Here is a 13,660-nt window from a genome sequence, read left to right on the forward strand (position 1 = left end):
AATTAGTGGTCAGATATACCATTTATACTTCTCTTATCATAAAGTAGAATCCATCTTACCAGTCACCTGCGATCTTTGCGCATAGTGCAATAATTTATACGTTCAGACATATATATATTTAAAAAATTAAAAGCTTGACGTTGAATACTGAAAACGAATTTTGTTTTTCCCTGTTACAACCTCTTACATCACAATGAACAATGCTGTTTGGCAACACACCTTTAACCAATAAGAAAATTGAAAAATAAGTTGCTGTCGATATTTCATGACGGCCATGCCAGAACTAGCATTGTTCGATACAGGTGGCAAAATCCTACCCTTCCACACTGCTTTCAAACCTCTGGACATACAATCAGCGTCTATGACCAAGTTGGTGAGGGGGTCCGCATGTAAAGCGAGAGGCCCGGGTGTGAAATATGTCAGAAAACCTTGAGAGTTTCTTTATTGATAAAAATCCAAAACGCAAATAACGGAAATAATTTACAAGGGGCACCTAACGTTACTCTGACTCAGTCACTAAACTACACTGATTTCAAACTTATAAACCTGCTCGAGACTACCACGTACCTCAGTCTTTCACTCTCAGATATCAAGTGACAAATTTTTACAGTACCAGTGTTGTCCTCCCTGTCACTGTATGTCTCTGCATGCAGCCAATTCCTCCCAAAGACATTACTCCCTAATTCCCATTGGACAAATTTAAGTTTGTTATTCCTCCCACCCAATCAATGTCCCCAATGAATAAACATGACCAGGTAGAATGTGCCAAGTCTGTTTACCAACCTAACTATAAAGAACAAAATTCCTTTCCCAAGCCCAAACAATGCCCATGGATTTTAATCCTCCCTAAACTACCCTTCACAAATTCCTAGGCCATTGACAAACAAATATATATCTTCTGGGTAACAAAATGGAGTAACTCTACATCCCATCCAATATTAACCCACATTTGGAGTAAAGCAAATTGATACACTTTTGGGATCTACAAGATTTCAAAATAAAAGCATTCTAGGATTTTTATTACCATTGCCATGACCTAAATTACCGTGTTTTGTGTGCTTGAAGAAATTTGTGATATCATCTTATACTGCTTTGTTTGTTTAGGCTGACCATGGATACTTTATTGAGAAAGACCAAAACTATACCAATATCTTAACATGGGGATTTACTGCTGTAAGGTGTAACACAAATAGGAAAAGGATCTCTTCATCAAAATGGCAAAGAATGAACTGATACAACATTTATACAAAGGTGAGTAAAAACTGCTGTCCATCAACTTTGTCTTCATTTCATTCTGTTTAATTCTGTTTAATTTCGCTAGAATGGAATCAACACCCTTTAACGCTCTGCAGTTTGAAAAAAGCTGTTTCAAAGAAGTTGAAAATGTCTTTGGCTTCCTCATGATATTTTATTTCGCCTATAAAGTATGCTGCTATGAGTAGGGCTAATCCTTCAGGAAATGACTTTCCAGTGCCAAACTGTTCCCAATCAACTATCACAAAAAAAAAAATGTTTAAATGCCATGATGGTCTTTTGCACAATTTATGGTGAAGAGTTTTCCTAAAATGGACAAATATAGAAGTAGTATTTTATCTCAAAACGATTTAGCCTGTATGTGTACAAAAAAGTACCAACAGCAAAGTTATAGTGGTCATGAAAATCAGATGCAGGTAAGGAAAAGTATTTGTTTTGAGGGATGTATATCACTAAAGGGAAATTGAACCCAAAACGTAAACCTGTGTCATTATTGGTAAAGTCAACCGATCCAGTATGGAATTCAGTTCTCTTAATAGCATGGAATTCAGTTCTCTTAATAGCATGGAATTCAGTTCTCTTTTGGGTATAATCTGATCCAAATTTAGCAAACATGAGTCTAATTACGATCTACTTTGAACTTGTATTTCAATTTTAACAAAGAAAGGTTCATTAGGGGTTATTCTATTACCCCTATATCAATTTCAGTATTTCCATTTCAGTTTACATAAGTCCAGAGCGCAGTTCATATCCCATGTTCGGGGTGTTTGTTTACCAACGTACATTAAGTGTTAATATATATTACACCAATGATATCAAGTATATCTGGTGTAGAAGTAACAAAATTGTGCAGACGATAAGGGGAGGCTGCTCCCAATATGTTTTTGCATTGGTTCACTGCATGCCAAGGGTAGGGGAGGGGTAAGAGTGGAGGTTGGACACACATGTGAAAATGTTTTGGAGTAGTGTAACACAATAAATAGGCAAAGTTATTGGTGAAATATCCAGGAATACTAACTATGACATTAATTTACCAGTTACCAAAGACAAAAGGAAGGGCACCACAACCCCACCAGAATGAGTGGGATTAGGGCCAATGTTTCAACACTCCACTACACCCGGGTGGGGATTGGACACAAAAGGGGAAAATGTAGTGGAGTGTTGAAACAGTATATGCAAAGCTATTGTAGTAAAATCTTTGATGCAATGTACAGGTAACCCATGGAAAAAAGGTAGGGCAGGACATCCCATCAGCTGCATGGAAAGACAAAGAGAATCAATCACAGTCCTTACAATGGGTGTATGTTAACCTCTAGTTTTATCAGATATGGCATTAATGTTTTTGAGGTCTAAATCTGGTGAAAAAGAAAGAAAATTATGCAATGTATTAAGGAGGCAGTCCCCACTATGATTCTGCCTGCCGGTGGTGCACGAAGGGGGGAGGTGGCTAAGGGTGGTGACTGAGGGGTGGGACTGGACACCAAAGGGGAAATTATAGTGGAGTGGTGTAACGGAAGCTGGTCACTTCGCCCAACAAAAATTTCGCCCGACTGCCATTTCGCCCAACCTTACCATTTTGCCCAACCAGCCTGGTCATTTTGCCCAACCAGCCTGGTCATTTAGCCCAATTAGCCTGGTAATTTCGTCCAACCTTGGTTAAATATTATACTTCAATAAGGAAACGTTTGGGAATTGCTAACATTACAGGACACTAGTGTTTACACAGGTCCAAAAATCGGGAACCGAGTACCCGAGAGCCGTTACCCGTCGGGTATCCGGGTACCCGGAAAAATTGTATACCCTCCTGTATCACGATTTTCAACAAATTACATATTGGATGCTATAATAAATGAATTATGTTCTCTACTGACAATGTTTTCATGTTCAAAAACGTAGTTGTAAAATAAGGTATAAAACCTTCCTCAATAATATCGATTTGCTTTTGTTTCTTTCATTAACTTGTTAATTACTTAATATAATTAACATTACTACTAACATCGCACTGCCACTGCTGCTTATGCTTGCTCTCCACATCTATTGGATCAGACCATATAAATATCCCTTTAGCTCAGTTGTTACAACTACTATCTATTATGCAGGCCCAGGGTTTGCATTAGCCGAGAGATTGCGCGAATCGCGCAATTTGATCGCATTTGGAATAAACGATTAGTAAAAAGCCACTTGCAATTATTTATTTTAGTTATCATGTCTATAATCCATTAACATGTCATAAAATTCCTTGTCAGCCTTTCCTTCTATAAAATACACGAATGAATAAATAATAATTTCTTCCACATGGTAGCCTAACACCACACTAACTTTACTTCGCTCCTCGCTTACCTGTCTCCCCACAACCTTAGCACACTCATTCTACCGCGCCTAGAATGTCCTGGTAAACTTTTAACACTGTGCACCCTCTGTGACCCGGCTTCACGGGTCACAGCCCTTCCTTCTCATTCTACCAACCAAAGAGTCTAGATCGCAAATTTTCGAGCGGATTTTTTCCATCGAATTGCGTCCACTTTTGGTTCCTAGGATCGGAAATAATTTCCCATCTCCAGTTCTTGGAAGTATTTGAAGTCATTGCAAACCTATAAGTATCCTTTTCTTCTTATTAGAGAGGTTTTTAGGGCTGTTTTAGTGGAGCGGCGTTCGCTCCAGTTTTTCTGTGCAGAACACTAGTGCTGGTAGCAGTTCCGCGAATTGTTTACCGTAGTTACGCTAGTTCCCGCCTTTTTAAGCCCACACAGGCTATTGCGTTAGTTCGTTCCCTCGCCTGTTGTTTAGTTGTTAACTACTCATTTTCTCTTGTATATATATCCATATATATTTTATTTATCTCTTCCTTGTTTGCTGTTTTCCTCCCCACCTTCCCCCCATCTCCTATCATATTATTAAGAAGTTGTTTCCTTAACTAGGGGTCTTCAGTCATGTCTAGGAGTCAGCTGAAATGCATAATTGCTCCATGTTCCAGCCAGGGAAGGCCTGGGATGAACACGATCTTTGTCCCAAGTGCCGTACGTGTACCAGGAGGGATCCGTGTCTGGAGTGCATTCAATTTACCCCCAGCCAATGGCTAGACATCAACACCTGGCTAGCAGGACAAAGAAGCAAACTACAGGACAAGCTAGACTTGCTCCCCAACCCTAGCAACTCCCTAGTAGTGGGAGACCGAGCACATATAGGAGAGGAAGAGGAAGGAGAGGTGGTGGAGAGGGGACCAGAGGGGGCCGAGGAGGAGGACAGAGAAAGAGAGAAAGTGAGAGAGAGGTGGAGAGGTGGAGAAAGAGAAAAAGTGCCTCCCACGGTCCCGGCGATATCCGGTTTAGTTTTGGCCAAGGGGAAAGGCAAGGAGAAGGGCAAGGCTCCTGCCAAGAAAAAAGTGCCCAGGAAGAAGTCTGGCATCGCCGGCCCCGAGAGAGCTTCCCAAGCCGGGTCGCAAAGAAACAACCCGACAGAGAGGCAGGTGCCACGGGCACCAGAAAGCCCAGTCCGAGCCCCATCCGGGACGCACAACAGAGAACCAGCGGCCGGAGGGTCGCTGACAAACCAGAGCCGGTCCCGGAGCGGGTACCAAGAGCGACAGCCGATACGACCTCCTACTGGGATTCCAGACCAGGACAGCAGAGGAAGAGATACCACACACAAGCCAGCCAGACGGGAGCGCACCAGATCACGGTCCTGATCTCCCAGGCGAGGCACTAGGAGGGGATGGTCACCAGCCTCAGACCAATCATCTGGACCTAGCTGCACGCCCCGGGATGAAGTTTACTTCCGTCCTCATGCTAAACCACCGTGGTACTGATGAGACACCACCAGCAGCTCCCCAGGACGACAATCACGTGTCCAGAAACGAAGCCGGGCAGCTATTGCTACTCCTGGGTCCGCTCGTGAGACTGGCGTTCGACCAGTTCGCCCGAGTCGCCACACATTCAGTGAAGGCCAGAAGGGAGAATGTTGTTCCTCCATCCGCTGGCCATCGGTGGAAGCCAAGGCGAGGATGTTAGCCTTACCCTCCCTTGGAGATGATCTCTTCGCCCGCAAATTCCAACAGAAGTTACAGGAAGAAGTCTATTGCAGAGAAACTGTGGCTAAATTTGAATTCCGTTCTTCAGATAGATTCAGAACGAGACCATACCATCCGAGAGAAACCAGGCCAGCCAGAGGGGGCAGAGGAACCTCTCTCAGAACACCCGCAAGAGGGGCCCCACAGGGCAGGGGACAAGGAACAACCAGTCGTCCACATCGGCCATGGGGAACGAGAGGCACAGGCAGAGGCCTGACGACGACTCGACGGGACAGCGACCGCTCCTCCGCTAGACCGCCGTTCGCCACCCGGCCCTAGGGGTGCCCACCTCACCGCGGCAATTCTGTAGGTGGGGGGGGGAGACTATCATATTTCACCCAGCAATTGAAAACCATGGGCAGGGACAAGTGGGTGTTGGAGACGATCTCACAAGGGTTTCGAATAGAATTCACCTCCAGTCCACCTTTCGGGAATGGAGGAAGACTGACTCGAACACCCACAGACCCCGTCTAAGAAGCGGCGCTAGAGGAGGAAATTTTAACCCTGCTGGCAAAGCGGGCAATTGTAGAGGTATCGGGAGAGGCGGGACCCCTCTTCCGGTCCTCCCTTTTTCTAACAAGGAAACGGGACGGATCCTGGCGTCCCATCTTAAACTTAAAACCCCTGAACAATAACTGCATAGATCCAAAACGTTTCCGCATGGAAACACTAAATCTAATCCTACCCCTAATCAGAAAGGGCATGTGGGCGGCAAGCGCAGGCGCGGCAGAACAGGAAAATTATTGGGGGGGCTAATGTGTGGAGACTATTTAAGCGGAGCGCCACCATCAGTTGGGGCGGAGAGTACAAGAAAATTTTGGGTTTTTCAAACCCCCATATGGCCGGAAACGGCACTTCCGGAGTGTTTTATGCTGCGAATACCTGGCCCTAAAGTATGGGTCTCAAGCCTGCAATTTCTCAGATTGCACGTAAAAATCTGTAAAAACATTGTAATTTGTATATTTGATAGTGTTTTAAGAGAGTAGCTATTACTCGTAGTGTACTCGCAAAGACGTTTTTGAGTGTAGTAAATTACTTCTTGCAATTAAATGTAATAATTAAATAAATGTCATAAGAAAAAACAAAAAGCATTTCTTAATGTCAACAAATGGGTAATTCCTAAACCATGTGCAGTTGCCAACAAATTTCTATGAACCCCAGCATTTACTTAAGTTATTACACCTATATAGTATACATGTGCATCGGACATATCGACAAGTATGCATTGAAAAATGGGCAGATGCACGTTTCGGAGCCTTGGTAAATATTGGGGGGGCTTATCATGCATTTGCCCCCTCAACTTTTTCATTAGGGGGGCTAAGCCTCCCCCAAGCCCCCCAGTTCCGCCGCCACTGGGCAAGCGTGGATTTACAAGACGCCTACTTACACATACCGATACACCGACACCATCAACGGTACGTAGGCTTCCGATACGCCGGAAGGGAACTCACATTCAGGGCACTCCCGTTCGGTCTGTCAACGGCACCAAGAGTTTTCACAAGAGTGGCGGGAACGGTAATCCCCCACCTCAGAAAAAGAGGAGTGACGTTATATGCCTACCTCAACGATTGGCTCATAGTAGGAGAGTCGAAGTCCAACACGTCAGACAACATACAAAAGACCGTATGAACCCTTCAGGAGCTGGGTTGGATAATCAACGAAACAAAGTCTCAGCTGACTCCAACACAGACGATCCAGTTCCTGGGGGCAATACTAGACTTTACAACAGGGATAGCCAGTCCCTCAGAACAGAGGATCGAGGCAGTCAGAACCACCACAGCCCAAATCCTATCACTACAAGAGTCACCCACAGGGACGTGGCTCCGAGCCCTAAGGCTGATGGCCAGCCTGGTCGACGTGGTGCGATTATGCAGACTACACATGCGCCCGCTGCAACTCCACCTGCAAAAAACGACCAACCTACAGACCCTGGACAAGACGGCGCCGATCCCCCGGTCGGAAGAAATCACACCTCACCTGCAATGGTGGCACGACACGAAGAACTGGGACCAAGGGGTCCCCTTCATCATCAATCTGCCAATGACATCGGTCACGACGGACGCCTCACTTACAGGGTGGGGAGCCCACTGGAACAACCTAACAGCTTGGGGGACGTAGTCCCCAGAAGAAAAAACATGGCATATCAACTTACTAGAGATGTTGGCTGTCAAACGGGCCCTAGAGTCGTTCGACGAAACTTGCAAAACACAGCGACCACCGTCTTCACAGACAATACTACCGTGGTAGCATACATAAACAGGCAAGGGGGCACCCACTCCGAGAGACTATGTCAGCTGGCCTGGGAAGTCCTAATGACAGCCAAGGACTCCGGCATGACACTACGAGCATCCCATATCGCCGACAAACTGAATGTGATGGCCGATGCCCTGTCCAGAGGACAGATGGACCCCAACGAGTGGCTGACAGAGATCATCCGCCCCTTCGCAGTTGGCATGACTACACCGAGAGCCCACGACATTAGAGGAGTATTGGCCTCGACAGCTCTTTGCAGGAGTCCCAATAGAGGATATCCTTAAGGAAGCAGCTTGGCGGACACCAACGACGTTCGTCGCCTGTTACCCGAAGCCTGGATTTTGTAGCGCGGTGATGCGAGGTCCGGTGGGTACTAGGTCCCACCCCTCGGGCCTCCAACCATCTGGCAGTGCCACTCGGTGCTAAGGTTGTGGGGAGACAGGTAAGCGAGGAGCGAAGTAAATATTCCAAAACTTACTGGTTTGGATATTTACGAGTGACGAGCTTACCTGTCTCCATTCCCGCCTCCCTCCTCCGAGGGGTGTGGAACACAGCCGGACGGAGGAGCAGTCGCACTGACTTGACAAAACACCTTCCAACACAGGCCAAGAGACCTGAGGAAAGGAGGTGCCACTACTAAACGAGTCCTCATGCGATCACCTATTATTATCCGTGAGTTCATGGTAAAGATAATTTTATCTAGACCGGTAGTAACCGGTAGTAACTTGTCGTAACTTGTAGTAACCGGTAGTAACTCGTAGTAACTCATAGTAACTTAGAGCCACTATGAGTAACTTGGGGAATAGTGTCTTTAAAGTGTTTATATATATGTGAAGAAGCGTTACATATATTTCTTTTTAACGTTGATACTTAATTACCTGTCTCCTCACTACGTTGACACTACGGTGTTCAGGGCGTTGGGCCTAACTTATAGAGTACCCCCTGCTATCTCAGGCCTCTTTGTTCGAGCTAAGGAGTGCAGGTGTAGACCGATCGATATCGAACGGACATCACTTTATTTACCAACCACAAAGTAATATAACCCAAAATAAATCAAATTGAACTAGTGAAATAGAAAAAGTAATATTATTCTGACTGAATAGGAGTAAAAATAATTGTTGGGCGAAATGACCAACACGGTTGGCCGAAATGACCATGCTGGTTGGGCGAAATGACCAGGCTGGTTTGGGCTAAATGGCAGTTGGGCGAAGTGACCAGAAAGCGGTGTAACATGATAAATAGGCAAATTTATTGTAGTGAAATATTCAGGAATACTTACTTTGACATTACTGTGCAGGTCACCCATAGACCAAAGGAATAGCACAATGATTCACAGCCCCCCCCCCCCTCCCACCACTTCTTTAAAAATGGGGTGTATGTTAACCTCTACATGTATATATTAAGTGTCATCAGATATGGCATAAATATTTTTAAGGTCTAAATCCAGTAAAAAAGAAACAAAATTATGCAATCAATAAAGGAGGTAGCTCCCAATATGAGTCTGCATGCCTAGTGGTGGACAAATAAGGAGGCGGCTAAGGGTGGGGTTTGAACACAAAGAGGAACATGTAGTGTAGTGGTGTAACATTATAAATATGCAAATTTAATGTAGTGAAATATTCAGGATTGCTAACTTTGACATTAATATTCAGGTCACCCATAGACTAAAGGAATAGCACCACACCCCTTCCCTTAATTGCATAAAGAATAAAGGGAAATTGATTCACAGCCCCCGCCCCCCCCCACTTTAAAAATAGTTGGGTGGATGTTAATCTCTACATACATTTAGTGTTAAAAGATACATGGCATTAATGTTTTTAAGGTCTAAATCTGGTGAAAAAGAAACAAAATTATGCAATCAATAAAGGAATAAAAGGAGGCAGCTCACAATGTGATTCTGCATGCCATTGGTGGACAAAGGAGGAGAGGTTAAGGGTGGGGACTTGACACAAAGGGGAAAATGTAGTGGAGTGGTATAACAGATAAATATATATAGTCAAAGCTATTGTAGTGAAATTTCCGAGGACTGGACACAAGGGAGAGTGGGGGGGGGGGGTGGATCAGAGTTGTGTTACATTATACTGTATATAGGAAAAATTATTGCATGACAAAAACTTTATCTGCTGTGAAAGAACAGAAACTATGCAATTATTAAGGAAGGAAGCTCACAATGTGATTTATAATGGTTCACTGCTTACTAGGGTAAAGGAGGAGTAAGGGTTTGGATGTGGACACAAAAATTGTTTTGGCGTGCTGTAACATTATATAAAGGCAAAGTTATTTGTGAGAAATCATGGAACACTAACTTTGGAGTTAATGTACAGGTCACCCATAGACGAAAGGAAGGACAGCACATCCCTTCCCCTTACTTCCATAAAAACAAAAGGAAATGTGTCACAGCCCTCCCCCACCCCCACCACCACCAAAAAATGGGGTGTATGTTAACCTCTACATATATTTAGTGTTATCAGATACATGGCTAAATGTTTGTAAGGTCAAAATCTGGTGAAAAAGAAACAAAATTATGTAAAGAAGGCAGCTCCCAATATGAATCTGCATGCCAGTGGTAAAAGAAGGGGGGGGTTTAGGGTGGGGACTTGACACAAAGGGGAAATGTAATGGAGTGGTGTAATATTATAAGTATGCAAATTTATTGTAGTGAAATATTCAGGAATACTAACTTTGAAGTTAATGTGTAGGACACCCATAGTTGAAAACAGGATTCGTACACTTTTTTCACAACAAAATTCAAGCACTTTTCAAGCACCAAATTTATGTTTTCAAGCACATGCTTATCATTAACAATAGACATTCTGTGAGACAGAGGCATAAAACACACAAAGCTAGACAAAGTAATCAAGTACAAATTCTTTAACACCCTGATAAAAATTAAAAAATACATACAATGAATGGAACAAATCTTTAAAGGTATATACTGACAGATACAGGTTATTCTATCAGTAAAAAGAGCATTAAATTCTTAGTATGTCAGTCTTTGAATTTTGAAAATAGCTATAATTTATGAGCGTTTAAAATTTCTTGAATTTTTAATGTATTCAGAAACTGTGACCTACAAAGTGGGACTACTTCTATTATGTCTTTATTTTTCTTTATAATTGAACCTTTAATTTGAACTATTAAAATTGTTCGAATTATCATCTTATGTTTCAGATTGATTACTCATATACCCAAGTAAAAATTACTCAGAGAAGAACAGATTCCAGGATCCCAAAGAGAAGTCACGAGAGTTTAAAATATAAAGGATTATAATAAGCTAAAATATGCAAGCACATGCTTTGACATCACAGGATTTAAATAATTTATGTTAATTTATTCTAATATGAGCGTGAAAATTGAAAACGCTCTAATTTGGTCCATTTTTAACCAATTTTGATGGTTCTTTTTGCTATTTTCATGGTTTAAACTACATTTTCTACTAATTAAGCCTCAGTTACCTTTATCTGTCAGTATACCTTTAAAAAATATGTGTTCTGAAATAATTTTGCAGTGTCTGTTGATGAATTATAAGAGTAGTGGCTGTCTATTACCTTTAAAGCCCACGTTATTTCGGCTGTTAATGTATCCTCCCGGGTAACGTAAGTATCAAGGGTTGATTTGTTTGTTGGCATACTGGTAGTACTACTACTACTAGTAGTACTAGCGACAAGTTCTAGTGATCTTGCAGTGGTCGAAGGTGCGGTAGCACTAGCAGTTGCAGCCTGCTCAGTTGGTTTCATGAAGTTTAAAATCAATGTGGATTGTTGTTGGGTCACTTTTAAAAATTGGAGATGTTTTTTTCCTTTGATATGACTAGATAGAGCAGCTTCACCCATGCTAGATATGTCTATGTATTTCATGCAAACACAACATTTTGCTTTATGTTGGTCGTTAGTCACAGATAACAGCTAGCTGGCATATTTGGGGTTCTCCAACCAAAGTTTATTAAAACTACACTTTCCCATGATCAAGTCCAGAAGTAAAACAATTAAAAAAATATCAATCACGTGGTTCATGAGTCCTCAAGTTAATAGTAATAGTGATAGGCCTACATCGGTAAACGAAGAGAATAGTGTATTAAGCCTAGCGTTAATGTTCGTCATACTGTTTATATGGTAGGCAACGCTACAAAACGCGTTTCTCTAATGTAATATTATTGTCAAAATCCTTCGCTAAATTATCACTAAAAAATAAACCATGCGATAAATTGAAGAAATCCTGATGTAAAAAGCTCTTTTTCAATTCGGCTATGAATATTTTAGTGTTAAAAATATCCTTCTATAAATGTTTTCTTTGACAGTTTCTATGTTAATATTCTCCGTAATCACACAAATATTGATAGGTCATGTCCACAGATAATTATAAGCCACTGCGGAAACTGTTAAATTCAGCGTGTACAAGATCACGCAATATCTAATGCAATGTGTACGCTGGGTATATAAAGACATGATCAGTGTTGGATTTTCAGGAATTTGAAAAGGTTGTCCGAAGGACTACCAGTTTCAAAGATTTTCAAAGAATTTGGTAGTCCTGCAAAAAACTTGGTAGTCCTTCCAAATTTTCCACCAAAATTGTTCACAGCATGCATGTGTTTACGTGATATATCCGAATTGTAACGACGCTACACGTGCGCCGCATACAAACAGTATTGTTTATGATTAACACTATAAATCCTACCAACTAGAATGATAAATAATTTATCGTTCAAGTAGGTAGGATTTAGATTGTTTACTATTGTACAGCTCACATGCGTACGTCCAGCAATGCATTTTCACTCGGCCTATAGAGGGTTAAGGTTTAGGGGTGCTCTTTTCCAAAATTCAATATGCTGTTTACGGAAATGGTTGTAAGCATTTAATAGGATAAAGTAAGCACAATTACCCTCTTCCTAGTGCTGCGACCTTAAAGCAAATTCATTAAAAGTTTAATCGCAAAAATTTGCGATCGTTTAGCAAATAACGTCAAGGCACCGAATATATAACGAAAAACCAATAACCCATCAACTGAAATAGAAAACACAGGTTTACTTCCGCTGAGGGTGCCCTTTCCTTAAATCATGTATATTTTCGTGTGTGGATGAAATCACTCACCACCAAATACGAAACAATTATATGGTCAATTCCATGGTGACTCGCGTGACATTTTTACTAAAATTCCTCTCTGTTTGAGATCATTAAACAAATAAAGAAATTACCAGGGAGAACAGCATTCATGTAGTCAGTGAAGGCAGCCTTAATGCTTACAACAGTAGACAAAAAATATTTATGCCGAAAGTATTGGGGGTGAAATTGGCGATAAACTAAACGTGACTCGTGTGACAGTTACTATTAGCAAAAATCAGAATGCACACACAAATTTTCAATTTCTTATGTCTTATTAAAATTTTTCCAATCACTTTTTATAATCATACCGAAGTTGAAAAACACCTCTACCTCAATTGCTATGCAACTTTGAAAAATGTTGTAACGTATAAAAATAACGATGAAGATGTATTGTGACTCGCGTGACAAGAAAACGTGACTCGCGTGACAAGTTTACTTTTCGGATAGTTCTAGACCAAATCCAGTGGTGAATCGAAGGTATAGGTCTTGCATAGTGAAATATAACATTCATTGGTCTAGAAAGTGTCCAAAAGGTAGTTCCCTTGGGAATGTCCAGATGATATTAATGTCCCCGAGTTACCTTCATGACTGCAGACAGTAGGTTATATACTGTACCGGTAGTACAGTTGGTCAGGCAATATATTTTGTCAATTAATATTTATAACAATATATAGTCTGTTGAAGTTACTCATTTGAAAGTTATAGAAGAAACAGATCTATCAAAATGTGATTCAAATTACCATTCTCATTTGTCATATATATGAATAAACCAAAAGTGTAATATTTGAGAAGATACATTCGCTCATAGGATTTTGGGAATTATTGAGCAGTTAAAACCTTAAGGTTGTCAAGTAATAGCACATGCCTTAGCCAGATACAAATATAGATTATGTTTTTGTATATTACTAAAAAATCAATGACATGTGCTAACTTTCCAAATATGGTGATAAAATAGGCATTACTGTATATTGCAAATAAATATTCATGA

The 13,660-nt window shown here is 41.6% G+C and overlaps 3 long non-coding RNA genes across 7 annotated transcripts in view; 2 read left to right on the top strand and 1 right to left on the bottom strand.

Annotated features, from left to right (window-relative positions):
• Positions 1-13,660, top strand: part of LOC139973734 (uncharacterized) — a 245,354-nt gene that overhangs the window by 24,886 nt on the left and 206,808 nt on the right. The gene's annotated exons all lie outside the window — the stretch shown is intronic.
• Positions 1-13,660, bottom strand: part of LOC139973733 (uncharacterized) — a 52,086-nt gene that overhangs the window by 18,186 nt on the left and 20,240 nt on the right. The window contains exon 1 of one of the 5 annotated variants that reach the window (XR_011795312.1): positions 11,122-13,625. The exons of 1 other annotated variant lie outside the window; for it this stretch is intronic. This is a non-coding gene — a long non-coding RNA (uncharacterized lncRNA). 3 more of the 5 variants (XR_011795315.1, XR_011795314.1, XR_011795313.1) reach the window with 3 other exon arrangements.
• The window catches only part of LOC139973735 (uncharacterized), a 35,716-nt gene continuing 23,060 nt past the window's right edge, over positions 1,005-13,660 (top strand). Inside the window, exon 1 of the long non-coding RNA XR_011795317.1 lies at positions 1,005-1,251. This is a non-coding gene — a long non-coding RNA (uncharacterized lncRNA). The remainder of the gene's footprint in view (positions 1,252-13,660) is intronic.

This window comes from Apostichopus japonicus, chromosome 9 (genome assembly GCF_037975245.1).
Source record: "Apostichopus japonicus isolate 1M-3 chromosome 9, ASM3797524v1, whole genome shotgun sequence".
NCBI lineage: Eukaryota > Metazoa > Echinodermata > Holothuroidea > Aspidochirotida > Stichopodidae > Apostichopus > Apostichopus japonicus.